The 19,323-nt window shown below is 37.6% G+C and overlaps 1 pseudogene; it reads left to right on the forward strand.

Annotated features, from left to right (window-relative positions):
* Positions 1–601: 601 nt before the first annotated feature.
* Positions 602–1,380, forward strand: LOC129652849 (40S ribosomal protein S6-like; annotated as a pseudogene).
* The last annotated feature ends 17,943 nt before the right edge of the window (positions 1,381–19,323 follow it).

The following is a 19,323-nucleotide window of genomic DNA, read 5'->3' on the forward strand; positions in this document are numbered from 1 at the left end:
AAAAGCATCTGAAATATTAACTTGCTTTGAAAATTAAGTAATGTAATAAACATAGCTAGTCCCATACCATTTCAATGCATGGTAGCTTTTACTACTAATTACATATTATTATAGGAGAAGGAAATGGAAACCCACTCCATTATTCTTGCCTGGAAAATCCCATGGACAGAGGAGTTGGCAGGAAACAGTCCATGGTGTAGCAAAGAGTCAGACACGACTGAGCGACTAAACACCAGCAGCATTAAATAGAGACATGGGTGATCAGTTGTGGTTGATTGTGACCCCATGGATTGTAGCCCGCCAGGCTCCTCTGTCCATGGAATTTTCAGGCAACAATACTGGAGTGGGTTGCCATTTCCTACTCCAGGGTATCTTCCTGACCCAGAGATCATACAGAATCTATACATACAGCTTACAAAAACTGTACAGACTCATATACTAGAAAAAGAACTTTGTTGTATCAAGTGATTTGCAACTACGAGTGGCTTGAAAAAATTGTATACTGTTACTTCTTACTGTTGGGGGTCTTTGTTCCTTTTCTTGCTTTCCAAACCTTCAAAGATACTAATACTTGCTCTTTTTTGTGGTGCCTCGGAGGCTGTCAGCCGCTTCAGAATGAAGCTGAACATCTCTTTCCCAGCAACTGGCTGCCAGAAGCTCATTGAAGTGGACAATGAATGAAAACTTCGTACCTTCTGCGAGAACCGTATGGCCACAGAAGTTGCTGCTGATGCTCTGTGTGAAGAACGGAAGGGTTATGTGTCTGAATCAGTGGCGGGAACAATAAGCAGGGTTTCCCCATGAAGCAGGGTGTCTTGACCCATGGCCAAGTTCGCCTGCTACTGAGTAAGGGACATTCCTGTTACAGACCAAGGAGGACTGGAGAAAGAAAGCGCAAATCTGTACGGGGTTGCATTGTGAACGCCAAAATGTTTTCACACACAAACACACACACAAACAGTGTGGAGTGTTTTCAATTTGGTCATCATGAAAAAAGGGGAGAAGGATATTCCTGGACTCACTGATACTTAAGTGCCTCATCGCCTGGGTCCAAAAAGAGCTAGGAGAATCTGCAAATTTTTCAGTCTCTCTAAAGATGATATCTGCCAATATGTTGTAGGAAAGCCCATAAACAAAGACGGTAAGAAACCTAAGACTAAAGCACCCAAGATTCAGCATCTCGTGACTCCACGAGTTCTGCAACACAAACGCCGGCGTATTGCTCTGAAGAAACAGCGTACTAAGAAAAACAAAGAAGAGGCTGCAGAATATGCTAAACTTTTGGCCAAGAGAATGAAGGAGGCCAAAGAAAAACGGCAGGAACAGATTGCCAAGAGACGGAGGCTGTCCTCCCTTGTAGAAGAGAGCTTCTACTTCTGAGTCCAATCAAAACTGAGATGTTCTAAGAGTAGCAAATAAATAAGATCAGACATCAAAAAAAAAAAAAAAAAAGATACTAATACTGGATGTTAGAACCTATAAACTATGATACTCAACCAGATCCTTTCATTTCTATGAGTAGCTATATACCCCCATTGCTTGATAAGATACTTATCAAAAACTACATGCTAGAATGTATAAATGTGAGTGAAGATCTTATTGAAGACAAGAAAATTATATTGAAGATCTTCATAAATAAGAGTACATGTGTTGTGGTTTCAGACTGTTTCTCTTCTGATCTATTTTCCATTCTGGAGTCAGCATGATCAATTATGAGTAAAGCTGGAACGCCATAACCATCTCAAAGCCGAAAGGCCACATTCATTTGCTGCCCTCTAAGCATGAGCACAGTTTCGGCGCATTCTGAGTGTTACAATATTTCAAGTTACAGTTCTTTCCCAATTGTCTTTGTTGTTCTTTCTTTCTTCTTATTGTCATGATCACTCTACCCTTTCCATTAATCAGAAGGTTTTTATATATTTATAGCCAACCCCATTCCTAGGAACTAGTTTATTCTTGGTAAATCTTCATATTTAGCATCTAGCTCAATGTCATATTTTATATGTATTCTTTAAATTACTTATCATTTTGGCCTATCAATAAATAAATAACCATGGGGCAGCTGGAACTATGGTTAGAATTCAAAATCACCTGACGTGCCTCTTACTACATCCAGATCTAGACATAAAAGTTAGTGAAAAATCTTCAACTCCATAATGGCAATACTATTGAAACTCAGGCCTTTGGGAATATGGGTTTGTGTAGCACAATCAACTAAAGATCTCTGACCAAAAAAATGCAGGTTGAAGGAAAAGTGACATAAAATGGGGAAGAAAGACAGCAGAAATATTTGGAACCAGTCTCTTATGATCACTTGTCCTGGCACATTGTTCCTTTTTACATTCTACACTTGTCCTAATATGTTATATAAGGAGAAGTGACTTTTTTTTTTGCAACTTAGTTTAAGGCTATAGAATATCCAGATGTGAGTGTGACTACAACAGTCAAGAATTATGATTATCTTGTGACCCAATGTACACAGGATTTCTAGCTTCTATAAGCGTGATGCTTTAATATTTGCCCTATAAGCCTGTGTCAAGTAGGCCTGGTTTTAGACAACTTGATACGCATCACCATGCTTTGATTTCCTGACTCTTTCATGTCACCCCTCTTCTTGGAGAGGTGTCCTCTTCCAGGGGGATTTTTCAAATACTAACCAACCCATCCAGGATCCACATTCCCAATCACTTTTCTTATTGGGCTTTCACATTCTTGGTTACTATAAACCTGCCCTAATCACCTCAGAACCAGGTACCAGACAATTAGGGACAGCATCTATGTATCAAAGCCTGAAAGCCAATTCTAAGCCTATTTATCCTTGTCCATTACTTCCTGAGGAAAACAAAGTTCTTGTCCATAGTTTCCCCCTTACCGTAATATGCTTAGTGACCAACTCAGGCACTTTCCCAGGCCATGGCTTGCTATTCCCTTTTATCTTGGGAACTGCAACAAATGATCTTGCCAATGGCAACCATTTCCCAATCTTTTGACCTTACTATACTTCACATTTTCCATTAATACATTATATTTTAAAACATTCATGTTGGGAGATGGTCGGATATCTCCAGTTGCATAAAAGATGGTTGCATCATGTAATGAAGAAGATGCTGTTGTCATTGCTGTCTAATGTATGGGTAGAAGAGAGAGAAAGACAAAGAATACTGGGCAGCCAAAGCAATGGATGTTCTATCACTTATCTGTAGGTGCTCAGTTCACAGATACACTTTTCTATGCTAATACCTTCAGGCCACCTGACTTAAAAAGCAGTTGACTTTTATCTGTGTGGCACTTTATGTACATTGAAGATAACTGATGAAGTAAAGATATAATTTATATTGTGAATTACATTCTTTTATTCTTTTTTTTTCATTCTTTTTTTTTATTTTTTTTAATTTTATTTTATTTTTAAACTTTACATAATTGTATTAGTTTTGCCAAATATCAAAATGAATCCGCCACAGGTATACATGTGTTCCCCATCCTGAACCCTCCTCCCTCCTCCCTCCCCATTCCATCCCTCTGGGTCGTCCCAGTGCACCAGCCCCAAGCATCCAGTATCGTGCATCGAACCTGGACTGGCAATTCTTTTAAAATCAACAGTTAAAACCATAGGACTTAAAGTCACAGAGAGATATTAAATAATTTGACCAAGTCAACAAGCAAATCATTGGAAGTTAGGATTTTAATCTGGTCCCAAATTTCATATTCTTAGCAGAGTCTACAATATATTAAAAGCATTTTACTTGCTTTAATTTTTTTCTTAACATATTTATGAACAGTATATGGTTGTGTTATTTTAATCATGTTATCACATTATTCAATAGTTATTTTCAAAACTGCAAACAAAAGTGCCAAAGGGACAGCACAGTTGGACATACTATGAAAAATACATTCACTTGTATTCTTTTATAATTTATCTACCACTACTAAGTTTGTTTTTTTAACAAAAAATAGTAGTTTATTCTTTTATGGTCCCATTGATTGATATAGTAACTATTGGTAAGCTATATTGGCAAGCTATATTAATATAGTATATTATATATATATATATATAATATAGTATAGATATAGTAACTATTTTGGAGAAGGAAATGGCAACCCACTCCAGTGTTCTTACCTGGAGAATCCCAGGGACTGGGGAGCCTGGTTAGACTGCTGTCTATGGAGTCGCACAGAGTCGGACACGACTGAAGTGACTTAGCATAGTAATTATTTAAAAATATTCATGAGACTTCCCTATAAAACAGTTTTTGTACCATTTATATAATGAAAATACTCATTACATCTATTCATGCAACTTTATGATGACACTTTACTCCTTAGCACTAAAATATTTTTAATAATTTCTGCAATAGTCCTTTTAAGGTTTAAAGTAATAATTTTGAATCACCATAACTATATGAAAGATATATATTTGTCTGAAACACAAAATTGATTACTTTATGTATAAAGATGCTTTTAAAGAAGAATTAATTGAGTCATGACAGATTGAGTTAAAGGAAAAACTACATGCTTTTATAATCTTTTTTTTTTTTCTGTTATCCTCATAGGAGAGAAAATTCTGGATTGAGAGGGGTCATTCATAGGAAAATAGGTAAACAGGAAAATAGAGTACTATGCATACATCATAAACTTAAACACATTTTTGCTAGAGTGAGATTATACCGACTGAAAGGCATTTCAGGGTGACTCATATTACCAGTTTTGAAAAAGTACCTCTGAAAAATGACCCAAATTCAGAATAATCTCCATTAACAGCTCCTCATTCAGAGGCATGAAGCTACATTAGAAGAAGCTAAGCAAAGAAACAGAAATGTGGCTTCCATCTCCAGTGAATAGTGATTTGTCAGAAGCTAACGTAGCAAAGATTTCTCTAAGGCTAGTTGAGCAGGGAAAGTAAAAATCTGTAGGCCGAATTTCAAAAACAGGAAAGAATCACAGAACACTAAGCTACAATGATTGCTTCTAACAGAAATTAGAGACAACAGCTTTCCTAGAAAAGGTACTCATAAAAGAAGAAGTATTCTGAATATATCAAAGCAAATATCTTTCTGATATATTTATTGTAACTTACTTTTTCTATCCTTCTGGAGTTTTAAATATTTTTCCTATTTTTGTAATCAGTGCTATACTCAGTGTGTTTTGTGCCCTGGAACCAATCTACATATTCTTAACCACAGATCAGGCATGAAATAAGTATAGAAAATAGAGGAAGCACTTAGAAATATTTAAAGCAAATTGACATTCCTACGACATTATTATTGTAATTCATTCTTATGGTTAGAATTCAATAGTTTAGAATTGTGTGACCTTCACATTCATAAGTTGATGGCCTAACCATCAGTAACTCATAATGTGATATTTTTTGGAAATAAGACCTTTGAAAATGTAATTTCTTAGGATGAGGTCAGTGGGCCCTAAAACAATAATACTGGTAATCTTATAGGAGGAGAAAATTGGACCCAGAAGCACACACATAGGGAAAAAAAAGCCATGTGAGGATGAAGGAAGAGATCAAGCTGTACTTCTGTACACCAAGGAACATCAAAGATTGCCAGCAAACCACCTGAAGCTAGGATGGAACAGATTCCCCATTACAGCCCTCAGAAGAAACCAAAACTGCCAATAAATACCCTGCTCTCAGATTTCCAGCCTCCAGAATTGTGAGGCAAACATTTTCTGTTGTTTAAGCCACTTAGTTTGTGGTACTTTGTTACAGCAGCCTTAGAAATCTAATGTATTTATTGAAGTGTCAATTTTAATGTGAAATTAAACTATATATATATATATAATACAAAACGGGGCTTGTTCCTTCATCAAGATATTTTGATAGGATTTGTTCTCAAGTATGTTACGTTCACAAATCAAATGCATATAATTTGGATTTCCCAATGCTTCATGGCAAATAAAAGGGGAGAAAGAGGAAGCAGTGACAAATTTTATTTTCTCAGGCTCCAAAATCACTGCAGACTGTGACTGCAGCTATGAAATTGAAAGATCCTTGCTCTTTGGAAGGAAAGTCAAGACAAACCTAGACAGCATGTTAAAAAGAAAAGATATTATATATGTTTCAATGCCATTCTCCCAAATCATCCCCATGAAACGAGTTGCCAGTCCAGGTTCGATGCACGATACTGGATGCTTGGGGTTGATGCACTGGGATGACCCAGAGGGATGGTACGGAGAGGGAGGAGGGAGGAGGGTTCGGGATGGGGAACACATGTATACCTGTGGCTGATTCATGTTGATGTATGGCAAAACCAATACAATATTGTAAAGTTAAAAAAAAATAAAGCAAAAAAATTAAAAAAAAGAAAGAAAAGATCTCACTTTTCTGACAAAGTCATATAGTCAAAACTATGGTTTTTCTAGTAGTCATGCATGGATGTGAGAGTCAGACCAGAGAGAAGGCTGAGCACTGAAGAACTGATGCTTTTGAACTGTGGTGCTGGAGAAAACTTGAGAGGAGATCAAACCAGTCAATCCAAAATGAAAACAACCTGGAATATTCATTGAAAGGATTGATGCTGAAGCTGAAACTCCAATACTGTGGCCATGTGATGGGAAGAGTCAACTCATTGGAAAAGACCCTGATGCTAGGAAAGACTGAAGACAAAAGAAGGGTGGCAGAGGATGAAATAGTTAGATAGCATTACTGATTCAATGGACATGAACTTGAGCAAACTCCAGGAGATAGTGAAGGACAGGAAAGTCTGGCATGCTGCTCTCCATGGGGTTGCAAAGATTCAGGCACAACTTAGCGACTGAACAAGAACAAGTCCTAAGACTATCTGTTGTTTCATCTTAAGCAAGGCTTAAGAATCAAAGTAACTTCAGTAGACATGCAGATAACATAATTTAGTGAAGGCAATCATGATAAGGCACAACAAATGAGTGGGAAAACCTACCTAACTGGAGAATTTATACCTGAAATTAAACATGTTGACTTTTTAAACATTACATTAACCAAATAAAACACATCTGCAGAACCACCAGTTTGAGATCACTGTTACTTTTTTTTTCTGATTATCCCAAATATAGCTTTTATTTCACAATATTTACCTAAGTCCTGATTTCTAAACTATGCAGTCAGCTTCTTAGTTTGATTGTCCTAGAGGTAGAGGTATAGAATTCTACAGAAGTACAGAGGTTCATGTCCCAAAAGAAAACAATGTTCAACTCCATAAAATCAACTGGGTTCTACCTTGTGCCAGTGACTAACATCTAGTGGAGAAGCTGTGAAGCAGTCTACCATACACGACTACTGGAAAAACCATAGCTTTGACTAGATAGACTTTGTTGGCAAAGTAATGTCTCTTTTCCTGTCATGCAATACTGAATTCACTGTTATGTGATTGATATTTTGGCAGGAAAGTCTATGGTGAATAATGATGAGTTTATTTTCTTGTGAAATATTCATAATTATGTTCTATCTCTTCCTTATTTAAAAGCATCAAAAATCAATTCAGTTCAGTTCAGTCGCTCAGTCGACTCTGACTCTTTGTGACCCCATGGACTGCAGCACACCAGGCCTCCCAATCTATCACCAACTCCCAGAGTTTACTGAAGCTCATGTCCATTGAGTCAGTGATGCCATCCAACCATTCCATCCTCTGTTGTCCCCTTCTCCTCCCACATTCAATCTTTCCCAGTATCAGGATCTTTTCCAATGAGTCAGTTCTTCGCATCAGGTGGCCGAAGTATTGGAGTTTCAGCTTCAGCATCAGTCCTTCCAGTGAATATTCAGGCCTGATTTCTTTTCAGATGGACTGGTTGGAACTCCTTGCAGTCCAAGGGACTCTCAAGAGTCTTCTCCAACACCTTAGTACAAAAGCATCAATTCTTTGGCACTCAGCTTTCTTTGTAATCCAACTCTCACATCCATACATGACTACTGGATAAACCATAGCTTTGACTAGATAGACTTTGTTGTCAAAGTAATGTCTCTGCTTTTAAATATGTTCTCTAGGTTGGTCATAGCTTTTCTTCCAAGGAGCAAGCGTCTTTCAATTTCATGGCTGCAGTCACCATCTGCAATGATTTTGGAGCCCCCCAAAATAAAGTCTGTTACTGTTTCCACTGTTTCCCCATCTATTTGTCATTAAGTGATGGGACCAGATGCCATGATCTTAGTTTTCTGAATGTTGAGCTTTAAGCCAAATTTTTCGCTCTCTTCTTTCACTTTCATCAAGAGCCCCTTTTAGTTCTTCACTTTCTGCCATAAATGTGCTATTATCTGCATAGCTGAGGTTATTGATATTTCTTCCGGCAATCTTGATTCCAGCTTGTGCTTCATCCAGCCCAGCATTTCTCATGATGTACTCTGCATAATTTAAATAACCAGGGTACAATACATAGCCTTGACATACTCCTTTTCCTATTTGGAACCATTCTGTTGTTCCATGTCCAGTTCCAACTGTTGTTTCTTGATCTGCATACAGATTTCTCAGGAGGCAGGTCACATGGTCTGGTATTCCCATCTCTTTATGAATTTTGCACAGTTTCTTGTGATCCACACATTCAAAGGCTTTGGCATAGTCAATAAAGTAGAGTAGATGTTTTTCTGCAACTCTCTTGTTTTTCCATGATCCAATGGATGTTGGCAATTTGATCTCTGGTTCCTGTGCATTTTCTAAATCCAGCTTGAACATCAGGATGTTCACAGTTCAAGTAATGTTGAAGCCTGGCTTGGAGAATTTTGAGCATTACTTTGCTAGTGTGTGAGATGAGTGCAATTGTGCAGTAGCTTCAACATTCTTTGGCATTTCCTTTCTTTGGAATTGGAATGAAAACTGACCTTTTCCAGTCCTATGGCCGCTGCTGAGTTTTCCAAGTTTGCTAACATATTGAGTGCAGCATTTTCACAGTATCATCTTTTAGGATACGAACTAGCTCAACTGGAATTCCATCACCTCCACTAACTTTGTTTGTAGGGATTCTTCTTAAGGCCCACTTGACTTTGCATTCCAAATGTCTGGCTCTAGGTGAGTGATCACACTATTGTGATTTCTGGGTTGTGAAAATCTTTTTTTATAGTTCTGTGTATTTTTGCCACCTCTTCTTAATATCTTCTGCTTCTGTCAGGTCCATACCATTTCTGTCCTTTATTGTGCCCTTCTTTGCATGAAATGTTCCCTTGGTATCTCTAATTTTCCTGAAGAGATCTCTAGTCTTTCCCATTCTATTGTTTTCCTCTATGTCTTTGCATTGGTCACTGAGAAAGGCTTTCTTACCTCTCCTTGATGTTCTTTGGAACTCTGAATTCATATGGGTATATCTTTCCTTTTCTCTTTGCTTTTTGCTTCTCTTCTTTTCACAACTATTTATAAGGCCTCCTCAGACAGCCATTTTGCTTTTTCATATTTCTTTTTCTTGGGGATGGTCTTGATCCCTGTCTTCTGAAAAATTTCACAAACTTCCATCCATAGTTCTTCTGGCACTCTGTCTATCAAATAGTCCCTTGAATTTATTTCACTTCCACTGTATAATCATAAGGGGTTTGACTTAGGTCATACCTAAATGGCCTAGTGGTTTTCCCCACTTTCACTTTAAGTCTGAATTTGGCAATAAGGAGTTCATGATCTGAGCCCCAGTCATCTCCTGGTTTTGTTTTTGCTGACTGTATAGAGCTTCTCCATCTTTGGTTTCAAAGAATATAATCAATTTAATTTCAGTATTGACCATCTGGTGATGTCCATGTGTAGAGTCTTCTCTTGTGTTGTTGGAAGAGGGTGTTTGCTATGACCAGTGCATTCTCTTGGCAAAACTCTATTAGCCTTTGCCCTGTTTTATTCTGTACTCCAAAGGTCAATTTGCCTGTTACTCCAGGTGTTTCTTGACTTCCTACTTTTGCATTCTAGTCCCCTATAATGAAAAGGACATCTTTTTGGGGTGTTAGTTCTAGAAGGCTTTGTAGGTCTTCATAGAATTGTTCAACTTCAGCTTCTTCAGCATTACTGGTTGGAGCATAGACTTTGATTACTGTACTACTGAATGGTTTGCCTTGGAAATGACACAAATCATTCTGTCATATTTGAGATTGAATCCAGGTACTGAATTTAGAACTCTTTTGTTGACTGTGAGGGCTATTCCTTTTCTTCTAAGGGATTCTTGCCCACAGTAGTTGATATAATGGTCATCTGAGTGAAATTCACCCATTCCAGTCCATTTTAGTTCGCTGATTCCTAAAATGTTGATGTTCACTCTTGCCTTCTCCTGTTTGATCACTTCTAATTTGCCTTGATTCATAGATCTAACATTCCAGGTTCCTATGCAATATTGCTCTTTACAGCATTAGACCTTGCTTCCATCACCAGTCACATCTACAACTGGGTGGTGTTTTTGCTTCAGCTCCATCTCTGTATTCGTTCTGGAGTTATTTCTCCAGTGATCTCCAGTAGCATATTGGGCACCAACCAACCTGGGGAGTTCATCTTTCAGTGTCCTATATTTTTGCCTCTTCATAGTCTTCATGGGGTTCTCAAGGCAAGGATACTGAAGTTTTTTACCACTCCTTTCTCTAGTGTACCAGGTTTTGTCAGAATTCTCCACCATGACCCACCAGTCTTGGGTGGCCCTACACGGCATGGCTCATAGTTTCACTGAGATAGACAAGGCTGTGATTGTGGCTTTCAGTCTGTCTTCCCTTGGATGCAGAAGATTAAGAGGCTGCTGGAAGCTTCCTGATGGGAGAGACTGATTGAGGGGGAAACTGGGTCTTATTCTGATGGGCAGAACCATGCTCAGTAAATCTTTAATCCAACTAATATACTTGTTTTTGATCAGTCACCCAGTCATGTCCAACTCTTCGCCACCCCATGGACTGTAGTTTGCCAGACCTCCCTGTCCCACACTATCTCCCAGGGTTTGCTTAAGTTCATATTCATTGCATCAGTGATGTCATCTAGCCATCTCATCCTGTGATACCCTCTTCTCCTTCTGCCCTTGATCTTTCCCAGCATCAGGGACTATTCTGATGATTTGTCTGTTTGCATCAGATGACCAAAATACTGGAGCTTCAGCTTTAGCATCAGTCCTTCAAGTGAATATTCTGGGTTGATCTCCCTTAAGATTTATCAGTTGGATCTCCTTGCTGTCCAAGGGACTCTCAAGAGTCTTCTCCAGCACCACAGTTCAAAGACATCAATTCTTTGGCATTCCACTTTGTTTATGGCCCAGCTCTCATAATAGTATGTGACCACTGGGAAGACCATAGCCTTGTCTATACAGACCTTTGTCGGCAGAGTCATGCCTCAGCTTTTCAACACACTGTCTAGATTTGTCATCACTTTCCTGCCAAGAAGCAATCATCTTTTGATTTCATGGGTTCAGTCACCATTTGCAGTGATTTTGGAGCCCAAGAAGAGGAAATTTATCACAACTTCCACCTTTTCCCCTTCTATGTGCCATGCAATAATGGGTCCAAATGCCATGAACTTAGTTGTTGTTGTTGTTGTTGTTTTGTAATATTTAGTTTTAAGATGGCTCTTTTACTCTTCTCCTTCACCCTCATCCAAAGACTCTTTAGTTCCTTTTTGCTTTCTGCCATTAGAGTGGTAACATCTGCATATCTGAGGTTGTTAATGCTTCTCCCACCTGCCTTGATTCTGGCTTGCAACCCAGCCAGCCCAGGATTTCTCATGATGTGCTCAGCGTACAAGTTAAACAAACAGGGTGACAGCAGACAACCCTGTCATACTCCTTTCTTGATCTTGAAACAATCAGTTGCTCCACATAGGGTTGTAACTGTTGCCTCTTGACCTGCATACAGGTTTCTCAGGAGACAGGTAAGATGGTCTGGTATTCCCATCTCTCTAAGTGCTTTCCACACTTTGTCATGATCTATGCAGTCAAAGGCTACATAGTAGTTGATGAAACAGAGATAGATGTTTTTCTGAAATTCTCTTGCTTTTTCTATAATCCAGTGAATGTTGGCAATTTGATCTCTAGTTCCTTTTCCTTTTCTAAACCCAGCTTGAACATCTGGAAGTTCTTGGTTCAGATAATGCTGAAGCCTAGCATGCAAGATTTTATGTATGACCTTACTAGCATGGGAGATCAGTGCAACTCTCCAATGGTTAGCACATTCTTTGGTACCACCCTTCTTGGGAACTGGGATGAGGATTGACTTTTTCCAGTCCTGTGACCACTGCTGCGTCTTCCAGATTTGCTGACATAATGAATGCAACACCTTGATGGCATCATCCTTTAGGGATTTGAATAGTTCTGCTAGAATTTCATTGCATCCACTAGCTTTATTAACAGCAGTGCTTCTTAAGGCCCACTTGACTTCATTCTCTAGAATGTCTGGGTCTGGGTGACTAACCACACCATTGTAGTTAGTCACACCACACCAATCCAGTTCATTCAGATATTTTTTATACTGTTCTTCCATGTATTCTTTCCATCTCTTCTTAATCTCTTCAGCATCTACTAGGTCTCTTCCATTTTTACCCTTTATTGTGCCCGTCTTTGGGTGGAAAGCTCCCTTGATGTTTCCAATTTTCCTCAAGAGATCTCTAGTCTTTACTTTTTCTTTTCTTCTATTATTAAGCACTGTTTATTGAAGAAGGTCTTCCTATATCTTCTAGCTATTCTTTGAAACTCTGTGTTTAATTGGATGTACCTTTCCCTCTCTCCCTACCTTTTTGTATCTCTTCATTCTTTCACTATTCATAAAGCCTTCTCAGGTAACCACTTCACCTTATTGCTTTTCTTTTTCTTTGGGGTGGCTTTGTTTACCACCTCCTGTACACAAATATATATGTATTTATAAATTTTTTGTTGCATATAGGGTGTAAGATATTTATAGCAAATTATCTTTAATAAACATTAAGTAATTCAGCATTCCTACACCTCACTTCATTGTGTCTATGCTGATAGAGCAAAGTTCATTAGTTTGTTTAAAGAATATATTTTGCAAGTTGTTTTATGATCTATTATAAACAAAGAGGCAAATAGTCCAATTTAAGGCAAAAGGGTCAGCCTCAGGACCTAGTCTTTGTATCCTAAAAGAAAGCTGTAACATAAGTAACAAAGTGACCAAAGATGATCAAATAACTGATGCATATTTGAGAAATATTTAACATAAATGAGCCAATGATGATTCATGATTAAATGTTACAAAATTTAATATAATTCAAGTCTTCACATATTAACTAGCTTATAGTAGGAAAAAGAAAGAATGGCATTTGTAACTGATAAGATTCTTTTAAAAATTCCCCATCATATATGCTTAGTCCTCACCAGTCTCTTGCATTATTTCATTTTGCTCTGTTTTTTTTTTTTTTCTTTTCATTTTCCTTGGTATATCAATGTCTTGCTGCAGCTGCTGCTGCTAAGTTGCTTCAGTCCTGTCCGAGTCTGTGCGACCCCATAGATGGCAGCCCACCAGGCTCCCCTGTCCCTGGGATTCTCCAGGAAGGAACACTGGAGTGGGTTTCCATCTCCTTCTCCAATGCATGAAAGTGAAAAGTGAAAGTGAAGTTGCTCAGTAGTGTCCAACTCCCAGCGACCCCATGGACTGCGGCCCACCAGGCTCCTCTGTCCGTGGGATTTTCCAGGCAAGAGTACTGGAGTGGGGTGCCATTGCCTTCTCCATCAATGTCTTAGTGTAGTGCAAATGAAATACCATATATTATTGCTGTCAATTTACTGTGGTGTTTTGTATTTTGGTTTTGTATTAAAATATAATCATACTATATAAAAAAAAAAAACTCCCCATCATAATTTATAAGAGAAGTGTGAAATTACAACCCTTCTTTGTGCTAATTTTTCAATATATGTCAAATTTTAATTTTCATATGCATAGATATCTTTTAAGGACATTCTTCTCTTTGTAAACAATCAGAAATCCTCAGAATGACTTGGATTCAAACATTCTTATATTAATTTAATTTATAATGCTGAACATGCAAATTGCAAGATATGAAGAAGTTTATTCCTGGTCTGTTAAACCTTCACAAATCTATGAGTCACAATATTTTTATGTCAAAATCACAATGCCAGGCCTCAAACCTGATTTTTTTTTTACATAATGTCTATATTCCTGGATGTTTTCCTCCCACAATGCTTATGAGAGTCCTAAGGGTGTGATTTAGTCTTGGTCATCCTCAGGCATGTCAACAGAGGGGGAAAAAAGAAATATTCCAACATGAGAATGGTTATTTTCACTGGGCTTTGGTTTTGTTGGTGGTTATTTTTTAGCATTAATTTTTTTGTATATTTCCTAACCTTTTCAAATTGAATAAATATTTCTAATATCAATGTAAATAAAATGATGCTATTTAAAAAGTACAATCAAATACATATAGTAGACAAATTATTTTTAATATGTACCTATTTCACAAAAGTTGTTCAATTTATGTACTTGGTTTTAAGCCTCTAAACTTTAGATTATTGTTCTACTTTTCTTTAATATTCTGTTAGTTGACCTAAAATTAATGGTGCAGGAAACAATCACTGTGTGACAGATATTTGGGTTCTGCAAGAACCTTACTTGAATGGATCTTTCCTTATTATAAGGGAAAAGCTTAACTCTGACATTAATGAGAACTAATCATGTTAAATTTCTCAGCCTAAAGAATCCTACCACTGACTTGTCTTATCAAAGGGATAGCTGTAAACACCCAGTCATGAATAACACTACTGAAATTCCACACACTATTATCTCTTATTTATAATATGAAATTTAAAAGAAAATACATCGCTTTTTAATCTTAATGAAAATAATTTAAAACGATATGTAATTATGTGTTTGCTTGTTTAATAGATTGTAAAAAATAGTATTATGTTAAATAACCACTGATATTCAGAGACAGTTCTATTTATTTATAGAATCATTATTTAATCCAATATCATGCTAAAAGTTGTGTAATTAATTGTATAATTCAGTTCAGTTCAGTTCAGTCACTCAGTCGTGTCCTACTCTTTGCAACCCCATGAATCACAGCACGCCAGGCCTCCCTGTCCATCACCAATTCCCAGAGTTCACTTAGACTCACGTCCATCGAGTCAGTGATGCCATCCAGCCATCTCATCCTCTGTCATCCCCTTCTCCTCCTGCCCCCAATCCCTCCCAGGATCAGAGTCTTTTCCAATGAGTCAATTCTTCGCATGAGGTGGCCAAAGTACTGGAGTTTCAGCTTTAGCATCATTCCTTCTAAAGAAATCCCAGAGCTGATCTCCTTCAGAATGGACTGGTTGGATCTCCTTGCAGTCCAAGGGACTCTCAAGAGTCTTCTCCAACACCACAGTTCAAAAGCATCAATTCTTTGGCGCTCAGCTTTCTTCACAGTCCAGCTCTCACATCCATACATGACCACTGGAAAAACCTTAGCCTTGACTAGACGGACCTTTGTTGGCAATGTCTCTGCTTTTGAATATGCTATCTAGGTTGGTCATAACTTTTCTTCCAAGGAGTAAGTGTCTTTTAATTTCATGGCTGTAGTCATTATCTGCAGTGATTTTGGAGCCCCAAAAAACAAAGTCTGACACTGTTTCCTCTGTTTCCCCATCTATTTCCTATGAAGTGATGGGACCAGAGGCCATGATCTTCATTTTCTGAATGTTGAGCTTTAAGCCAACTTTTTCACTCTCTACTTTCACTTTCATCAAGAGGCTTTTTAGAGTCTCTTCACTTTCTTCCATAAGGGTGGTGTCATCTGTTGAACTCATCTGGGTTACAATTCTAATAGAATTGTAATAAGTATAATATTGTACTTATAAATATGTGTTTTCTTTCATGGACAGAGTAATATAACTTATAACCCAGATGAGTTCAAGAATCATCTAAAATGCACATGGGAAAAATAAAGTGGAAATTAGCATAATGGCTGTCACAACATATCGGCTTGGCCGAAACATTTGTTAGTTATGGAAAAACTCAGATGAACTTTTTGGCCAACCCAATATATTGTACAGTAATACTTGATTCATTTTGTTAATTCAACCAATATTTATTTAGTGACTATTGTTTATGTGGTACCTGCTAGGAGTTGTGGGCATATGCAAAAGAAAAAGACACAAAAAGTATCCCTAACTTCATGAAGCTAATTTTCAAGAGAGGAAAATTGTTAGTGAATATGCTGCTGCTGCTGCTGCTAAGTCGCTTCAGTGGTGTCCGACTCTGTGGGACCCCATAGACGGCAGCCCACCAGGCTCCCCCGTCCCTGGGATTCTCCAGGCAAGAACACTGGAGTGGGTTGCCATTCCCTTTTTTAGTGCACGAAAGTGAAAAGGGAAAGCGAAGTCGCTCAGTCGTGTCCGGCTTTAGTGACCTCATGGACTACAGCCTACCAGGCTCCTCCGTCCATGGGATTTTCCAGGCAATAGGACTGGAGTGGGTTGCCATTGCCTTCTCCAGAGAATGAATATAAAATTCAGTAAATATCTATCAGCTGTATATTGTTAAACGCAATTAGAAGGAAATAAACAGAATGTATAAGCAGAAAATTAGGGATCAAAATGCCTCAAATAATCTGGTCAGTCACAGTTTCTTAGAAGATATGATAAGCAAGCTAAAATCTTAAGACTAAGAAGGACTGAGGCACATGAAGAGGGAAAAGCATTCAGTCCAAGTGAATAGCAGGTGTTGAGAAGATGATGGAGGAAATAGCGCTGTGTCCACAGAAAGCAGAGATCTGCATCTGTTTGTGGTTCATGTGACTTTCTAGTGGCCTCCAAGCCAGGTGCAAGGTGATGCCTTTAGTAATGCATGTGCTGTTCGCAAATCGGAGCTTCAGAATTATTTGGAAATATTTGAAAAATGTTCAAAGACTGTTTTCATTATTATTAGAAATGTTAGAATGATATAGTTGCCAATAAAAGAAAAGGATAATTCTGAAGTTTTTTAAAAATAAAACTTTAAGCTTTGTCTTCAGAATTTCCCAGCCAAGCTTTATATTATTCTCCTTTTCACAGAGGTTCAAAATCTGAAAAATATATTGAAGGGATTCTGGCCATGTGCTAGAGTCTAGCTGCTTCCCCCCAGCAGGATTCTGTTTGTTAACACCCTGGATGGCAGGACATTACAGTCTATCTTTCAGAAAATTTCTCTTAACTCCCCAGACTCCCACATGATCCCAGAACTCAGAAGACATCCTGTGGAGAGAACTGGTCAAGCATTTGAGCCTCCTCAATTTTCTGCTTTGTTATTTTAATTCTGCATGTCAACTGAAAATTTTCTGGTTTCTCCTTCCTCCAGCAGAGTCTCTCTGCTTGAGCTAAGTCTCAGCTAAGCCTGTGCCCAGAGTGAGTGAATTATCTACAAGGGACTTAAAAAGACTGCAGTTTATCAGCTCATCCAAGAAAAGTTAGCTCCTCCCAGGACTTTTTTAAGTCTAGATTTTTTTTCCTTCACAGCTGTCTCATTACTTTGAAAATATTCTTTTTGTGATATATACAATTTTTGCTAGTTTTTGAAGCAGACCATGGCCTGCTGCTATTTATTAGAACCTACCTAGAAACAGAAGCATTCAGTGCTGTTTTAATTTACTATTTTGATGTGAGAGGGTGAGGTTCTATAGTCTTGCACTTGGTTATCTTTTTGTAATAGCTCTCAAAATGTATCTGAGAGTCAACGTTGGTTTTTGGCTAAGGTTGCATATTTATATTCTAATTAATCTGTTAAGAACTGAGGAAAGAACCAAAAGGCATATATATTGACATACATCGTAACAATGAAATGGATTCAAGAAAAAATTTTACTTATCACCTGATCCCCATAAAGCTTTTTCCCTCTTGGCATTTGTATTCAACAGGGGTTTGTGATTGCTAGGTATCAGTGTTCCAAAGTCTGAAAAATGACCATGTATTTCATTTCCCCTAATGTACCACTACTGTTTAATGCCTGTAAGTCTTTTTAGAGGAGATAAAGAGGGAAATACAAACTATGTACTTCACATGTATGTCTCCCTCAATGTATCAGTCTTACACTCAATGAAGAGACTTTAGGTCTTTGAACTGACCCAAGTCTGGGAATTACTCAGGGACCGTAACTACAGGTGGTTCAGTTCACGCTGGTCACATTAGATACAATGTTGTTGTTGTTATTATTAATATAATAATGATATTTTAATGGTATTGTTAATATAATAATAATGTAATGATGATATTTTTTTAGTTTTATACTCCAAACAAGGCCTTAGTTTATAGTGCATCCATTTTATTCCTGGAGACCTCATAAGCAGCTAACTATTGAAGATCTGTGTGGGTAAAACCAATCAGATCACCAGACTCAATAAAATGTTACTGCAAGAGCTTTCAGATTGTTATGGCAGTGGAAAAGAAAAAGCAAGAGCAGTGGTCATTAAACAGAATGAGTGCTGTGCCAACCTATAGATTTTGGAGTGGAGGGGCACATAAATATATGGAGAGAGAAGAATCTTTATTTATTTCTAATTTGTGGGTGGGAAAATGACTGAAGATTATATTTTTGTGGAAATTAGAAGATACAGTCCAATTTCCGTGACTATTTGAATTATAGCTCTGTCATCTGTCCCTGGAAAAGCAAGAGGTATAACCAAGCAACAGTGTAGAAGCCTGAGGTCACGTCTTTTTCAGATCATCTATACTCTGTTTTCCAGTTGCAGAGACACCAGACCTTCATTGAAAAGTTACAGAGTGGAGGTAAAAATAACAAAAATTTGCCATGACTCCACCTTCAAAAGAAAGTTGGAGAATACTTTGTAGATAAGTGGTAGAAGATAAAATGACAAAACAAGGTAAGAGAATAATTATCAAATATGTGAATGGGAAAAGGACTGTTGGCAAAAATAAGACAATGTATTTCTTCACTACCTTCCTCAAAAGAGTGCCCAAAGGGAAAACTAGTTCCAAGCTAAGGTCTATAATCATGAGTAAACCTATTTTAAAATCTGTGCTATGTTTATTTCTTTAGGTAGCATTGACCTTGAGATTCTATTTGTGCATATATATTAGGAAAGAATTGAGTTAGTATTCAAAGGTTAAAGAGTTTACCTAAATGAGAACATATTTCCAAAGGTAAATTGGTAGGAAAATTATTTATGATGCTTAAAAGATAACAAGTTTGTGTGTTTACAAACATAATCTCAAGTAGATTTTCTTTAATGTTTTATTATTTCCAAGATAGTCTATAATTTCTTTGTGATTAAATTAAAATAGACTTATAACAATTAAACAATAACCATAAATTTAATTATGTTATTGTGGCAGATAACATGATGGTTCCCAATTATGCATATGCCTCCCTGTAGCCACACTCTTTACATAGAGGTTGTTTTAACCAAAGGGATGGTAGCAGGTGCAATGGCAGAGGAACTTTAAGCCTGTCTGAGTAGATGA

Source organism: Bubalus kerabau, chromosome 1 (genome assembly GCF_029407905.1).
Source record: "Bubalus kerabau isolate K-KA32 ecotype Philippines breed swamp buffalo chromosome 1, PCC_UOA_SB_1v2, whole genome shotgun sequence".
NCBI classification, from domain to species: Eukaryota; Metazoa; Chordata; class Mammalia; order Artiodactyla; family Bovidae; genus Bubalus; species Bubalus kerabau.